At 43.4% G+C, this 14,967-nt stretch overlaps 1 protein-coding gene across 6 annotated transcripts in view; it reads right to left on the reverse strand.

Annotated features, from left to right (window-relative positions):
• CHRM3 (cholinergic receptor muscarinic 3) overlaps nt 1–14,967 on the reverse strand; it is a 516,259-nt gene that overhangs the window by 108,666 nt on the left and 392,626 nt on the right. Inside the window, exon 1 of one of the 6 annotated variants that reach the window (XM_019935945.3) lies at nt 4,670–4,773. The exons of the other annotated variants lie outside the window; for them this stretch is intronic. The gene's annotated coding sequence lies outside the window, so the exon portion shown is untranslated. Of the gene's footprint in view, nt 1–4,669; nt 4,774–14,967 lie in introns of those variants that run through there. 6 annotated transcript variants of the gene reach the window in all.

Genomic DNA, 14,967 nt, shown 5'->3' on the forward strand with positions numbered 1-14,967 from the left:
CCTCTTGAAATTTCTCCTGAAGGACTCTGACATTAAATGCCTGATAACCATGGAAAAGATGCAAAGCATGAATCAACATGCAGATCTCATTCTCTCGACTCCTTTCCTAACTTCTAAAGGTTAGGAAGCCAACGGAACTAACACATGCCTTATAGACTTTGGTTTATGTATCCTCGTTCTATTGCGGTAAACTGTGCTAGTGAACTCAAGGTATCAAGAATGTCAGATTGTGTCAAAAGAATCTGAGAATAGCTTTCTTTGGCTGAAGCAAAGGAGGTGACAGGAGATCAGGGGAAAAGCTGTGGTTAGGGGAGGGCCAAGCTGCAGCAACCAGAGTGAGGAGGCTGAGGCTAACGTGAAGGGCTTTAGGAAACAGCCAGAAGCTCTCAGTGCCAGGGTGACAAGATCAAAGTGGCTGGCAAAGAAGATAATTTTCACATGGTCTTGGAGGGCCTGAGCGCAAGACAACAGGTCCTGTGGTCAGCGTGCTATCATGTGCCAGATAAGCGCCACATCATAATTGCTAAAATAAATCTAATCACAGACTACCTGGGAAACACAAAAGGCAGAGCCTCACTGTAGCATCGGTCCGCTCACACATTTCACAGACAGAGCATTCTCAGTGAGGCCCTGAAATGTTATCCAGACGTGGCAATCAGGATGGCTTTTACCAACAAAGTCAAATCATGGGCAAGTGCAAATCCATAAACTGCGTCTTGCTTTAAAAGAGAGGAGACGTTTTAAAAATGCACACATACGTATTGAGTATGCTTATGCCCGAATATGTAAGGTGGCAAGGTTGCTCTGTGCTCTTAGAAGCAAAACTTAGGATGCTTCTAAGGATATCGTGGAAACCATGGCTCAGTTAGAACCACACACAGGTACAGGTATAGGTACTCAGCAGTGAACTTACACTTACAGATGGCCATTTTCAGAAATGCTACCAGGGCAATATTACAATGTATGAAAGGTGAAATGAGGACAACTATTTTCCTTAGCCTCAAAGGGCTGATAAGCAGGTGGCAGTGTTTAATCACAACTTGGTAGTCCAGCCCCATTTGTTAGCTCTTACTAGCAAATGATCAACGTGTCTTTGGACTTGGCCAAGGACACACTACTGATAATTGCAAGTACTCTGAAATTTAACATTTATCACTTGGCCCTCTATGATAGGTTACTGGGAAACAAAACTTCCAATCAAGGCTTCCCTGGTGGCGCAGTGGTTGAGAGTCCGCCTGCCGATGCAGGGGACACGGGTTCGTGACCCGGTCCGCGAAGATCCCACGTGCCGCGGAGCGGCTGGGCCCGTGAGCCATGGCCGCTGAGCCTGCGCGTCCGGAGCCTGTGCTCCACAACGGGAGAGGCCACAACAGTGAGAGGCCCGTGTACCGCAAAAAAACCCCCCAAATCAACCAAACAAAAAACTTCCAATCAATTCCAGGAAAGTAACATTTGAAGTACGTGGCACAGGTTTAAATTCTGGGATCCTAAGCACATAATTTGGAAATCCTCCCCCTTCCCAGTCCTTCAGGTGCATTCCCCTTGAAGATCTTGGGATGTGTTCCCCTGGCAGGGCGTTTTTTTGATCTCACAGGACGAAGTCGACATTTCCCAGGGCTAGCCTAGCTTTCCTCTGGAATACCAGCAGTGCGGTCCCCAGGGCCATGGGGAAGCGGGCTGTGACTTGGCCCCCAAGTGTCTGTGGGCTCTTCATCAGAGCTTCAGCAGGACAGCCAAGTGGGCCTTCAAGTTCTCCGGCATCCCTTTCATAGCCTGGGAATGCAAAGCTGCCCAGATCCCTTTTTGGTGAGGATTACCTCACAGCTGGCATTTCAGCCCAGCCCCAGGGATTGCAAAGGATACTTGGAAGAACAGTCATTACATTCTGACAGCGGAAGCACACAGATCATCTTGGGTCCCCTAAGCTTGGCCCAGGCTGATAAGCACAACGCTAACGGTGGCCACATTCCACACGTGGGCCTCCTGAGAATACACTGCATCTCAAGGCAGAGGAGGAACCTTTGCGAGTCCCGAGATTGAAAACTGCAACGGCCACAAATACCCGCTCCTCCTTGGTTGAGCAGACGCTGCCTTGGCCTTTCCTGAGCCTGTCTACCACCTAGGTGGAGAAGTGCGTGGCTTCCTTATCTTCTCATGTGGCAAATCAGCTCAGCTGAAAGGGCAAAAGGAGGCTTTGCTGAAGCAAAAAGGAAAAACAACAAGTGGGCCCAAGATGTACTCCTGGGAGGGGACAGTGCTGCGGGAGGGACGGGACAAAGAGGCGGGGTTCACGCTGGCTTCCGAGCTGAAATCTTTTGGGTTCAAAGGCTGATCTTTCTAAGCCATGTGGAGAAAAAAAATAGACTTTAGAGTCACAGACCCCTGGTTCTGACTTCCTTATTTCCTCCTTTTGTAAAGATTAACGTGCAGTGCTTCACTGGTAGCTTGTCAAGATACCACCGATAGGAAAAGACAGTATTATAAATAAGCCTTTTCAATGACTGCCTGTCCACTGCATTAACACGAGCAGTCATCTGTGTTGGGTTTTATAGCAGAGCTGATTAATTCTTTTTAGTCTGTTTCTAGGGAATGCAAATACTTTAGGCAATTGTCTGAAAGGCTTATACAGAGTCTATGTACAGTTAAAGGTTATGAAGAAAATCAGTGGTTCGCCCTGATTCTTTCTTCATGATCCATTTTGAGTTTTAGGAAACAGAAGGGGTGACAGTCTTGTCACACCTGATTAATCAGCCCTATGGACACAGCAAAGATGATCACCAGGCCCTTTCCAGGTAACAAGTAACAGACTTCTTTATTCCTCCAGATCTGATATATCATTAGACCTAGAAAAGATCACCTGTATAAGAGTGAAAACAGTTCACATAGCATGTAATAAAGGCAGCATGAGGTTGTCTCCTTACCCATAGCACGATTCTAGGGCAAACTCTATTTGCCTCCCTTGTTTTGAATGCCCAACGTGAATTCCCACCTTCTCTGGTGCAGATTAATCCTGCCCATAGAATAAGCTAGCATTCTATTGAGTGATCAGGGCTGTAATGATTTACCTTGTCTGAAGGTCACAAAAAGGGAGAGACACAAAATAGACTTGCAATTCCTTTTTGCTCATCTGATTTCAGCTGTGACTCGTCATGACGTGTGCATACATTCTGTAAGGCTGTCTTTATCGAACTCCCATGCGGTAAATATTTCAGAGGAACTTGGTTGCAACTGGACTTTGGGGCTATTCAGATCTGGGTCAAAATAACCAGTGTCTTGAGAAAGACAAATATCATATGATCCCACTTCTATGTGGAATCTAAAAAAATGGTACAAGTGAACTTATCTACAAAAAAGAAATAGAGCTACAGATGTAGAAAACAAACTTATGGCTACCAGGGGGTAATGGGGGGGGATACATTGGGGATTGGGATTGACATATACACATTACTATATATAAAATAGATAACTAATAAGGACCTACTGTATAGCACAGGGAACTCTACTCAATACTGTGTAATGGCCTATATGAGAAAAGAATCTAAAAAAGAGTGGGCATATGTATATGTATAAGTGATTCACTTTGCTGTACACCTGAAATGCACACAATACCGTAAATCAACTATACTCCAATAAAAATTAAAAGCAAAACAAACCCCACCCCAAACTACAAACTAACCAGTGTCTCAAAATGACATTTACTAACAAAGAATTCAAATACATTTTGGAATAGTTCTCTTTAAAAAATCTGCATTTTAAAATAAATGTAATGCATAGTCGTTGTGGAACGGCTTGAAAAGAGAGCAAAGAAAAGAATAAATGAGATCATAATCTCTCATGATGCAGCCATCCAGCAGTGACTACTTTTAATTATCCTGGTGTATTTCAGCATTTAGGGATATGTGTGTATAAAGCAAAAAACTTGATTATGTGCATTTCCAATGTCTTACAGCAAATTTGCCTCCGTTACATGTACTAAAAAGAATAAATTAGAGTTTTTATTTGGTGAAGCTGATGAGTTAAAATACAACAGGGCACGTCAAGATCAAAGAGGAAGTGAGGAAAGCCAGAAAACATTTCACTTAAATATCTGAATGCCATGCATGATTACTAAGCCAAAGAAAAACTATTTATCTGGCCTGAAGAATGTTATTTAAATCCCAGGCTCATTCATGCTAAACAGAGGCAACATTTTCCATTCACTTCTCCAAGGCTTTTCTTCTCCTGGAAGAGACTCCCTTTTCTCCCCCTCTAGCATTCCTATTTATGAGCTTAATGCCCACAATTGAGAAGGATAAGTTTAGAAGGTATTCACTGCCAAAATGATGATATTTAAATGGTAGGACAATTTTAAACAAGGTGATTTTTTTTTTACGTTGTGCCAACCTATAAACATTATTCTTGCCATAAAACTCTAAACTAAAAACCACTAATAAAAAGGCCAGAAGAATAATTATTTACAGTGAGGTATTAGGGAGTTGGAGCTACTTTTCTTTCTCTAAAGAACAAAAAGGAACTACATTTTCAAAGATTAAAACGGTCACATGATCTTCTACCGAAATAAGACTTTTGCTTTTTTTCTTATATTTTCATCGTGTTAGCAACTAAAACCTGCAGATGGAGTGTTAGTCAAATCCCGAGACTTTGTTAGACACGGTCATCTAATACTAACCTCAAATAAAGAAACGCATTAATGGGAATTTTCATTATCATCACCATCAAAAGTCACAATGCAGCCACAGCCATTTGGAATATTCTTTGACCAGGGAGCAGCCTACGGAGAGATGACAGAATACATGCTTCTTTATGGTTCTTCCTGGAACTATTATCTTTCCATCTTGAAAGATAACGGAAGTACATCTAATATTTCTAGATGCCTTGTATACCTAGCTTTTCTTTCAGCGATTAACTTTCCTTGCCAAAATTGCCTAGTCTGCTTACAGATATAGAGAACAAACTAGTGGCTGGTGACCAGTGGGGAGAGAGGCAAGATGGGGGTAGGGGATTAAAGAGGTACAAACTACTGTGTATAAAATAAACAGGCTACAAGGTTATATTATATAACACAGGGAATCTCGCCAATATTTTATAATAACTTTAAATAGAGCATAAGCTATAAAAATACTGAATCATTATGTTGTACATCAGAAACTAACATAAAATTGTAAATCAACTATCCTTCAAGTTAAAATCAACCAACCAACCAACCAAAAGAACCCCTGCCTATTCTGAACCATGAAAAGAAAGTTACAATTTGTCTACTTTTTTTAGAAGGGGAAACAGCATGCAGGTATGTATTTGTTTTCTATGATATATGTGAACACAGTAATGGCCCATTTCTCAGACGAAGCCTGGCCCTATGGCGTGTGGGCACACTCAAGGTCACGTGACCTGCAACACTACATGCCCTTACTCTGTAGGCCTGATGAATCTGGCCCACTAATTCACTTACTGCTGTCAGCTTAATTCCTGCAGTCAATCCTATTTTCTTGCTAAGCATATGCCCACTTACTCCTGATGAACTCAACAATTATAATCTCTGGAGGCCCACAGATGTGTATGTGGGGTGTAACTCCAACCCATACTGCAGGGTCCTGCTTAACACCTGTGCACAAGTGTTTTGTTTCTTTTTTTAAGTGAATGAGGCCAAGGCCATTTTAAGCAAGCAGTCAGGACACTGGAAGAGCAGAAGTTCTGAGATCTGAGATCTTCTTTCGGGCCTCTTATTCATTAGATGGCTGCTCGAAGCTGGGCAAAAGCTGCTACTGAATTGGAGGCTGGCAGCCGAGGGCTCATTCCATCCCAGAACCTCTCCCAGGAACCTGCTGACAGGAGCAGGGTAGGGGCTTTATGTGGAGATGTGTCAAAAGTGTCTGGGCAGGCTGGGTTCCTTGATATCTTGGCCCAAGGAATCAAAAGCTTTCAAAATACAAAACTCACTCAGGAGAGAGCCTGTTTTTTAAAAAAATGTAGTACTGAAATACCATTTATTAAGACGCTGGAAAAAAACATTGGACACCCGCTGCGGAGCACAGGCTCCGAACGCACAGGCTCAGCGGCCATGGCTCACGGGCCCAGCCGCTCCGCGGCACGTGGGATCTTCCCGGACCGGGGCACGAACCCGTGTCCCCTGCATCGGCAGGCGGACTCTCAACCACTGCGCCACCAGGGAAGCCCCTTATGAATTTCTTAAGCTAAATATTCAATATATAATTATTGATAGGTTTGCAGGAAAAGGAATTTATCTGCATCAATGGATACAGGTCAATGAATACCCTGAGCGAAGGGGTGTAAATATCTGTTCAAATTCACCTGAGGCCTATGAGTTACAGCTCATCATTAAGCAAGCTATGGTGGGTTTTTTTGTACACCAGGAGTCAGATAAACTGTGCTGGACCAGCAGCTCTGCCAACTAATCACTGTTATGAACCTCATTGATTCTCGTCAATTAAAAGGGCATGATACCACCCTCTCATTTGCAGGGATTAATTGAGATGCCAAATGAGAAGTGTGTAGCCCAGTGTGTCCTGAAACACAGCAGCTTCAACATGCAATAATTACTACTCTCATCATTATGACTTACTTTAGGTCTAGAAGGGAAATAATGCAAGAGGGAAGGAAATGAGAAGAGGATGACTTTAGGATACTGGAGGAATAGGAGATGGAAATGACTTAATCATCTTTGGGAAGAATGAGAAGAAATGAAAGAGTAGAAATATTAGTACAAGGATATGATAAAGGAGAAGAAAAGAGTTTGCACAAGTCACAGCCAGAGAGAAATCAAGAGGAAAACATATGAGAGCAAAGGGACACAGCAAAAAAAAAGCATCAGTGTGCGCAGCTAGGGAAGAAGATTTTGAAGAATGATAGAGCTCTATCTTCTGCTGCCTCCTCGGCCCCAGCTAGGAGGAAAGGACTGCAGTTCACTCAAGCTGAGTCATAGGATTTGGGGATGAACTTGCACATGCCCTGTGGACCACATGATGTACAGGAAAGATGCCGTGGAAGTCAGGGTCACCATCAGCCTGTTTCCCTTAGAAACCTGACTGCAAAACAAACTCCCTTCAAAACAAAAGGCAGTTCTGATCGAAATAGGATAAGACTTCTAACAGTACAAAGTGGTGGGGTAGCCCTTCTACCTGTGCCAAGTAGGAACAATACAACTCAAAGGCCCCTAACTTTGAGAATTTCCCAGGAGAGCATGTCAAACAGCAAATGCACAGGGCTTTACCACAGGAAGAATAACTTCCCCATTGTAGTCCATTATGAATAAAGAAATGCAATGGATACCATGTAAGGATGCAATGGGACGGGATGGATCAAGTGAAAGAAAGTCAATTTCCCCTCATGGTTATGACATCTCGTTTTTCACTCCCGAGTTTTATTAAGCTTCTGCTTCATAATATGGTTCCTCTTTCCTGTGCCATTGTCCTTGGAAATATCTCAAAAGACAGTCGATTTTGTAAAAGCACCTTCCATGGATTTTCTCAGTAAAATCATAAAGCTGTCGTCACCCAGGAGAGATAAATGTTCCCCGAGAAGGGGAAGGCTGCCTCTCTCCCATTAGCATAATGTCTACTGCTCTTGGAGACTATAAATCCTCTGATCGTCATAGTTTAAAAAGTAAATTGGTTTGGTTGGCAAATCTGGCAAGTCTGACAATGGCAAGATACCAGTCTGTCTGCTGCTGTACCCAGGGCTACCACAGCAGAGTTAAATTCAGACAAATGCCATTGTGACTTAAGGCACTTACTGGGAGCGCCAATGGACCGTTCTGAAAGGGAGAGCTGGTGCCCTGCTTTTCTGCGTCACTTGATGAGAGGTCCGCTCTGCTTGGCAACGTGGTACATACCCTTAGCTGGCCCTCATCATTTAACTTGTTAACTATGATTACCTACCATATGCCTTTCAGATTTTATCTTAGCGGCTAAGACTAGAAAATTCATACTAAGAAAAAAAAGTTGATCTTTAAGAATTTAATCCATAATTAAATTTGACAGTGAAATGATCAGTGAGGATGGGTAGAGAAACCCGTCACCTCTTGAAATTCAAAGCTCTTTGAATCGGCTCCAGCTGATGAAAAAGGAAAACATTTCCCAGGATTCCTGCCTAATGTGGTGATACACCATGCTCTCTGGGAAATGTACTGTATGGCAGGACGGGAATAAAGATGCAGATGTAGAGAATGGACCTGAGGACACGGGGAGGCGGAAGGGTAACCTGGGACGAAGTGAGAGAGTGGCACTGACATATATACACTACCAAACATAAAATAGATAGCTAGTGGGAAGCAGCCGCATAGCACAGGGTGATCAGCTCGGTGCTTTGTGACCACCTAGAGGGGTGGGATAGGGAGGGTGGGAGGGAGACGCAAGAGGGAGGAGATATGGTGATATATGTATAACTGATTCACTTTGTTGTACAGCAGAAACTAACACACCATTGTAAAGCAATTATACGCCAATAAAGATGTTAAAAAAAATAAAAGGATTTGGTAAACTGACTCATGGTTTTGAAAGGAGTGTGATGATGAAAATGCATCCCTGGGTTTTTTTTTTTGTTTTGTTTTGTTTTGCGGTACGCGGGCCTCTCATTGTTGTGGCGTCTCCCCTTGCGGAGCACAGGCTCCGGACGCGCAGGCTCAGTGGCCATGGCTCACGGGCCCAGCCGCTCCGCGGCATGTGGTTATCTTCCCGGACCGGGGCATGAACCCGTGTCCCCTGCATCGGCAGGTGGACTCTCAACCACTGCACCACCAGGGAAGCCCATGTCCTCTGTTTTTTAAGTACGTTATTCTTTCTGGGTTCCCCACTACAGCCAAGTGAATAAGTGATAAGCAAATATGTACCAAAGTTCACCTGCAGGATATGCTTTAAGGACAGTGTTGTCTGAATTTGCTGCCATGTGTTAGGCTTTGTGTTGTAATAACAGACTATATCAAAATGGCCTGGCACAAAGGATAGTTACCCAACCTCAAACTTCCAACAAGGTAAGACCTTGTGTCCCCGTGCATTAGGAAAAAATACAGCTTTCCCCCCTGCTCCGCTCTGAAGGAAGACTCTAAAAATATCTCCAGGGGCTTCCCTGGTGGTCCAGTGGTTAAGACTTTGCCTTCCAATGCAGGGGGTTGTGGGTTCGATCCCTGGTTGGGGAGCTAAGATCTCACATGCCTCGGGACCAAAAAACCAACACATAAAACAGAAGCAATAAAGACTTTAAAAATGGTCCACACCAAAAAAAAACTTAAAAAAAATGTCTTCACACTGTGATGTGAGGAACTTAATGTATCATTTTCCTCAGGGATATTTGTATTGTAAAGACAATGGGAAGAGTATGGCCAGATTTAGCAGGAATCATAGTGTGCATATGGTGGATTTTAGCTTCGTTAGAAGAGATGCTTTCCTGTGGAGCAGCTTCCCTGCGCCTCTCGATCAAACCTCAAATTAAGATTTAGAGCTGACTACACATGCCATTTACATGTAGGGTGAGTCCTGGGTCCTTCAGCTTCTTACTCTCACAAAGGCTAGGCATTGCCGCTGATAAAGAGAGGGCACCACTAAGCCACTGGATGGGGTCTTTAGCATGTAATTCACAGGCATAGAAGTGTTTTGAACTGCCTTGCCGTGTGGCGTTTCAGCTCCTGTTGTATTTCTTGCTTAACAAGCTGTGTTAAATTTTTACATATTCTCAGCCGTCAGTATGAAATAAATTTAAAAATGATGATATCGTGTGGTTCAGAATCATATTTTTTCTTTAGCACATGTTTAATGTTTATTAGTTTAAGGGGAGAGATACAAAACCTCAGGGTTTCTACTTACCCTGGACCTACAGATGATCTCGGCAATGTCAGACTGTATAATTTCAAAGCGTCTTGGCTTTATCCAAACCCAAACCTCTACAAAAATCTCACTTCATAGAAATGACCCACTGTTTCTCATGTTTGGAAATGTCAGGGATTCATTAGAGGGAAGAGGAAAAATTTGGTCTATTTTTATAGGACGGAGAGCCATAATGAACAAGAAAAACAGACCTGCCACTGGGGCTAAAGTTCCTGCTTCACCCGCCCTTAGTCACCAGGGAGATCTGGGGGCAGCAGGCACGTTTAGCCTCATCCCATGATGAGCTCAGTGCATATTTGCTATCACAAACATGGAAGGTGTAGTGTCACAAGCATGGAAAAATCCAGAAGATGTCTGGATAGCTTCCAGAATGCTGAGTTGAAATGCAGAGAAGCGGAGCAGTCACTCTTTACAGCACTCCGGGTACTACTCTTTTTTTTTTTTTTTTTTTTGCGGTATGCGGGCCTCTCACTGCTGTGGCCTCTCCCGTTGTGGAGCACAGGCTCCGGACGTGCAGGCTCAGTGGCCACGGCTCACGGGCCCAGCCGCTCCGCGGCATGTGGGATCTTCCCGGACCGGGGCACGAACCCGCGTCCCCTGCATCGGCAGGCGGACTCTCACCACTGCGCCACCAGGGAAGCTCTGAGTACTACTCTTTTTAATCCCATTTGTGTAAGGAATGAAACCCATTAACTGTCACCTAGTAATGCAATTTATAAAAGCTCATTACAGACACTCTTTTCCTTTAACTCTGATGGCTGCTTGGCAGGAAAAGTACATATTAGTGAGAAACTATTGATTTTCTCTAAGCCTAGAACCGGGGCTCAGTTACTGAACAGAAAACCTAGTTAATCTTCTTATTGTTATCATGAAAGAAACAAGGAAGGAATAAATATCCCGATTCATACGAGACACATTTCCGTAATTGTCAACGGCACTCCTTGGAAACACTGAGCGCTGCCAGGTGCGTCAGCCTGGTTTAGCCCAGCGTCTCCGTGGAGTCCTGGACAGAAGTGATATGGTCTGGTTCTAGCCCCAGGCCTTCTTACTTCAGGAGGATCTGAAACTCCGTACTTGACAGCAGGGACTTTGAGGTAACTTCTGGGGCAAACTACCCAGCTTCTCCAAGCCTCAGTTTCCTCAGATCCAAATGGAAACAACAGTGATATGGACTTGAGAAAATTAGCCTGATATTAAATGTGATGATATATGTTTTGTGCACGACGACTTGCTCATAGTAAGAGCCCAGTAAAAGTTAGTTATTATTATATAGAATGGATAAACAACAAGGTCCTACTGTATAGCACAGGGAACTATATTCAATATCCTGGGATAAACCATAACAGAAAAGAATATAAAAAAGAATATATATATATATATAATCACTTTGCTGTACAGCAGGAATTAACACAACATTGTAAATCAATTATACTTTACTTTTTAAAAAAACAAATAAATTTTTAAAAGTTAGTTATTATTAGACTAACTAGCTATTTGAACCTCCCTGGGTCCCCATTTCCTCATCCATACCACGTTAGTGCTTCTGAAACTTTTCCACTAAAGTACCTTTAAGAGCATCTGATCACAACGCATCCCCTGGAGGCCAGCCGGGAGTATAACCCGAAGAGGGAATTTGCAAAAAAATCCCTTCCATTTGTCTTACATTTTTATAACAGTTTACATTTTTAGTTTTACAAATTTCCTTAATCACATTTTGTATTCTGCTTCGTATTAAAACTTTATCTAAATATTTAAAAAAATATCAGAGCTCAAATTCTCTTCAGCCACACTTGACATTTCATGAAGAAGAACTTTGATCACCTCTGGGTCCCCTCAGCCCACCCACAGAGGTAGGCGGGTTGCGGGGGGGTGTTGGGTTCGAAATGCATTCCACCAGATCCCTGCTACGCGAAGTGGGGTTAAAGCACCGCTAGGAGCTGGTGGGAAATGCACAATCAGGCCTCCCTGCAGACCCACAGGAGCAGAGCTGCATATTATAAAGATCCCTGGGTGATTAGTATGCGTGTTAACACTGAGAAGCAATGAACTTGATGATCTCCAAGGAACTACAGGCTCTAACCTACTGTGATTAAGATGGAGAAATCAGCAAACAGTCATTGAGCATCTAATGGGAGCCTGACATTGTGCTAAAAGCTGCGAGGAACACAGAGATGACAGTGATATGTCCCCCTTCTCTTGAGGGTTTTCTAGCTGGAAACCAGGAAGCAGCAATGAGCTGGTCCCACTGGGACTTGCCATCTGCTCCATTAGAAATTTACACAGCTATTCTTTAGAGACCGCCCACCTAAAAGAGAAGTGCAAATAAAGGAAACTTGCGCTCTTTACCTGGAAATCTTAGAAAAACGACCATAATCCTCTTTCCATCTGTTCCCTTCTCCACCTCCCTACCTATATCCAGCCCTATTAAAAAAATTCCTCAGCATTCTCATATATTATGCTTACATTCCGACACATATCATTAGTGTCGGAAAAAAAATAAATGACCTGGTATGAAGGAGAAATAAAAATCCATTTTAACAAGACCAGCAATAAGCAGTTTTCCTGAGGCAACTCTTAGGGTGCATAACGAATTGTGTGTGCATTGCAGACACTTGTTTGCGGCCTAAGCTTCTGACATGTGCTCATTTGACTCTGTTGCTAATAATTCATGGGTTCGTTGAAAGCTGCAAGGGAATGGACGCTTTTCTGTATTTTACAGAGCTTTTATTTTCTCCCCAAGACAGGGCTGCGCCGAGCGGCATGTTCACCTGAAGACAGTAAGATGTGCACTGTTAGAAAAGATGGTCAAGGCAGAAAAAGCTACGGCAGAAAAGTCAATGCAAGTCCAATAGGACTGTTTCTCCTAATGTCTACAAATGGACCTGGGTCACCAAAAGGGACAGGGTGGCAAAGTATCGTCTGTGGCATGGGCAGACAACAATAGAACCGGTGGGTTATCTAAGAGGGTGGGCTGAGGGATTCTGTGACGTGGTTCCTCTGTCCTGGGCATAGGCAGGGAAAGGAGGGCTTATTTCGTGTGCATCAGAAGAGCAGATCCCTCTCCTCTGGCCCTACTCCTGGATCACGTTTATATCTTGGTCCTTTTCCTGCCTAACTTCCTGAGCCTGTTATCCGTACCAGCTGCCCTGCTTTCCCACGTGCTCACTTGGAAGCTCATTCCATCCAGCCTGCATCCCTTCCCATCACTTAAATGGCACAAAGTCTACCCATGACCTCTTAAGTTTCAAGCCCAATGGCCTTTCAAAAGCTCTTCTTCTACTAGACTTTACTTCAATATTTGAAACAGTTTTGTCTTTCAATGTCTTATCTTCCTTCGGAACCTCATTTTTCGGCTTCTTTTCAACATATCTGGCCTTCTCTTCTGTTTTGCCTTTAATGGCTTTACCCCTCACCCTATCTGTTAAACGCAGCCACTTCCTGAGGTCCAGTCTCTGCCTTCTTCCAGCTATACTCTCATTTTTAGATACTCATCCACTCCAACAGCTTCAAATGATACTTCACTGAAAATACCTCTAGAATATAGGTATCAGCATCTGAGGTTTTTATTCCCCAGAATCCAATAATGAATCTCCCACTGTCTCCCTGGCATTTGCATAGGATTGGCAATCTCGCCATTTACTTGCATCTAACTCTAAACACTACCCATCATCCCAGGCTGAGCCCTGGTCTTAGCTGCGCCATGAAGCCTTCAAAGACTTCTAAGCCTATAACAAACCCCTCTCTTCCTACTGATGTGTGCCAGTTAAGATTTGCAAAGTAGTCTTTGCTCTTTGGTATTTCACAGAGCTATTTGTCTCCCCAAGACAGTGCAGCACTGAGCAACAGTTGACATTGTGCAGGGTGAGATTTCTGCCTTGTATCACTCTCTCATTCAGCAAATATTTATGGAGTATCCGCTGTGTACCAGGCACTGTTCTCTGTGCTAGGAACAGAGAAGTCTACAAACAGGTTTGCCATCAAGAAGCTTCTATTCTGGAATAGGAGGGGGACCTGGCCAATAATATATATCTATCTATCTCATGTGGTAATAAGCACCATGAAGGAACATAAATAAAAGTCAGTAGGAAGGAAATGACATGATTGTAGAGGATGGCTATTTATTTAGGGTTGTTCAAGGGGGCCTCTCTGACAGCCTGATATCGAACAGAGGTCTAAAGGAAGAGACAGCAAGGCATGACGATAACTGCAGGAAAGGTATTCCAGGTGCCCCTCCAAAGAGTATGTGTACCCTACAGGCGACACAGTGATGAAGCCGGTGTGGGCCAGGCAGAGAGGGAAGGGGATGGTGGTGGGAGGTGACACTAGAGAAGCACTGGGGAGCAGACCATCTGGGGCTCAGGTGTCAGCAAAGATTTTGGATTTTACTCTGGATAAGAGAAGAAGCCATATAGAGTTTTGAATAAGAGTGTTGGGAATGTAATGGCTGTAAACGTAAGAATCGTGCTGACTGCCACGTTGAGAATATGCTGGAAAAACGTGTGTATTCGAAGATGGAAGCAGGGAGTGTAGTGAGAGATGATTAAAATAACTCGGATGAGAGTTGGGGGTGAACTGGACTGGGAAAAAGTGAGGGACTGGTAGAACTGGCTGGATATTATGGGGGGTTTTTTGGTCTGTTTTTTTTAAAGATAGAGCCAGCAGCAATAGGGGAGAAAGACAAAAGCAAGGATAACCCCAAAGTTGTAGATCTGAGGAAATGGAAAAAAAAGAGGTGTCAAAGGACAGAGGGGCAGGTTTGGGGCTATGGGAATACGGAATTTGGGTTTGGACCTTTTAGTTTTAAAGTGTGCATCAGGCATAGAATCAAGGAAGCAATTTGTTATATGTGCCCTAGTTGCTACACTCTTAGACGACCACTGCACTGAACACAGAACTTTTAAAATGCTGTATAGCAAAAGGAAATAGATCCCACAGGGGAAGAAATGAGGCATATCGCACAAGCTGCTACTGCTGTTTTGCACACTACACACTGAAAATAGCCATCCACTAAATAAAGTGGTTTCTATCATACAGTTGAGGTATTCCTTCGAACAGGCCTAACCATTTCATATTTTTAAACCAATTATTTTGGAAACAATTCAGGCCTTTGGTCTTACTTTCATTGCAAAAA

This window comes from Tursiops truncatus, chromosome 16 (assembly GCF_011762595.2).
Source record: "Tursiops truncatus isolate mTurTru1 chromosome 16, mTurTru1.mat.Y, whole genome shotgun sequence".
Classification (NCBI taxonomy): Eukaryota; Metazoa; Chordata; class Mammalia; order Artiodactyla; family Delphinidae; genus Tursiops; species Tursiops truncatus.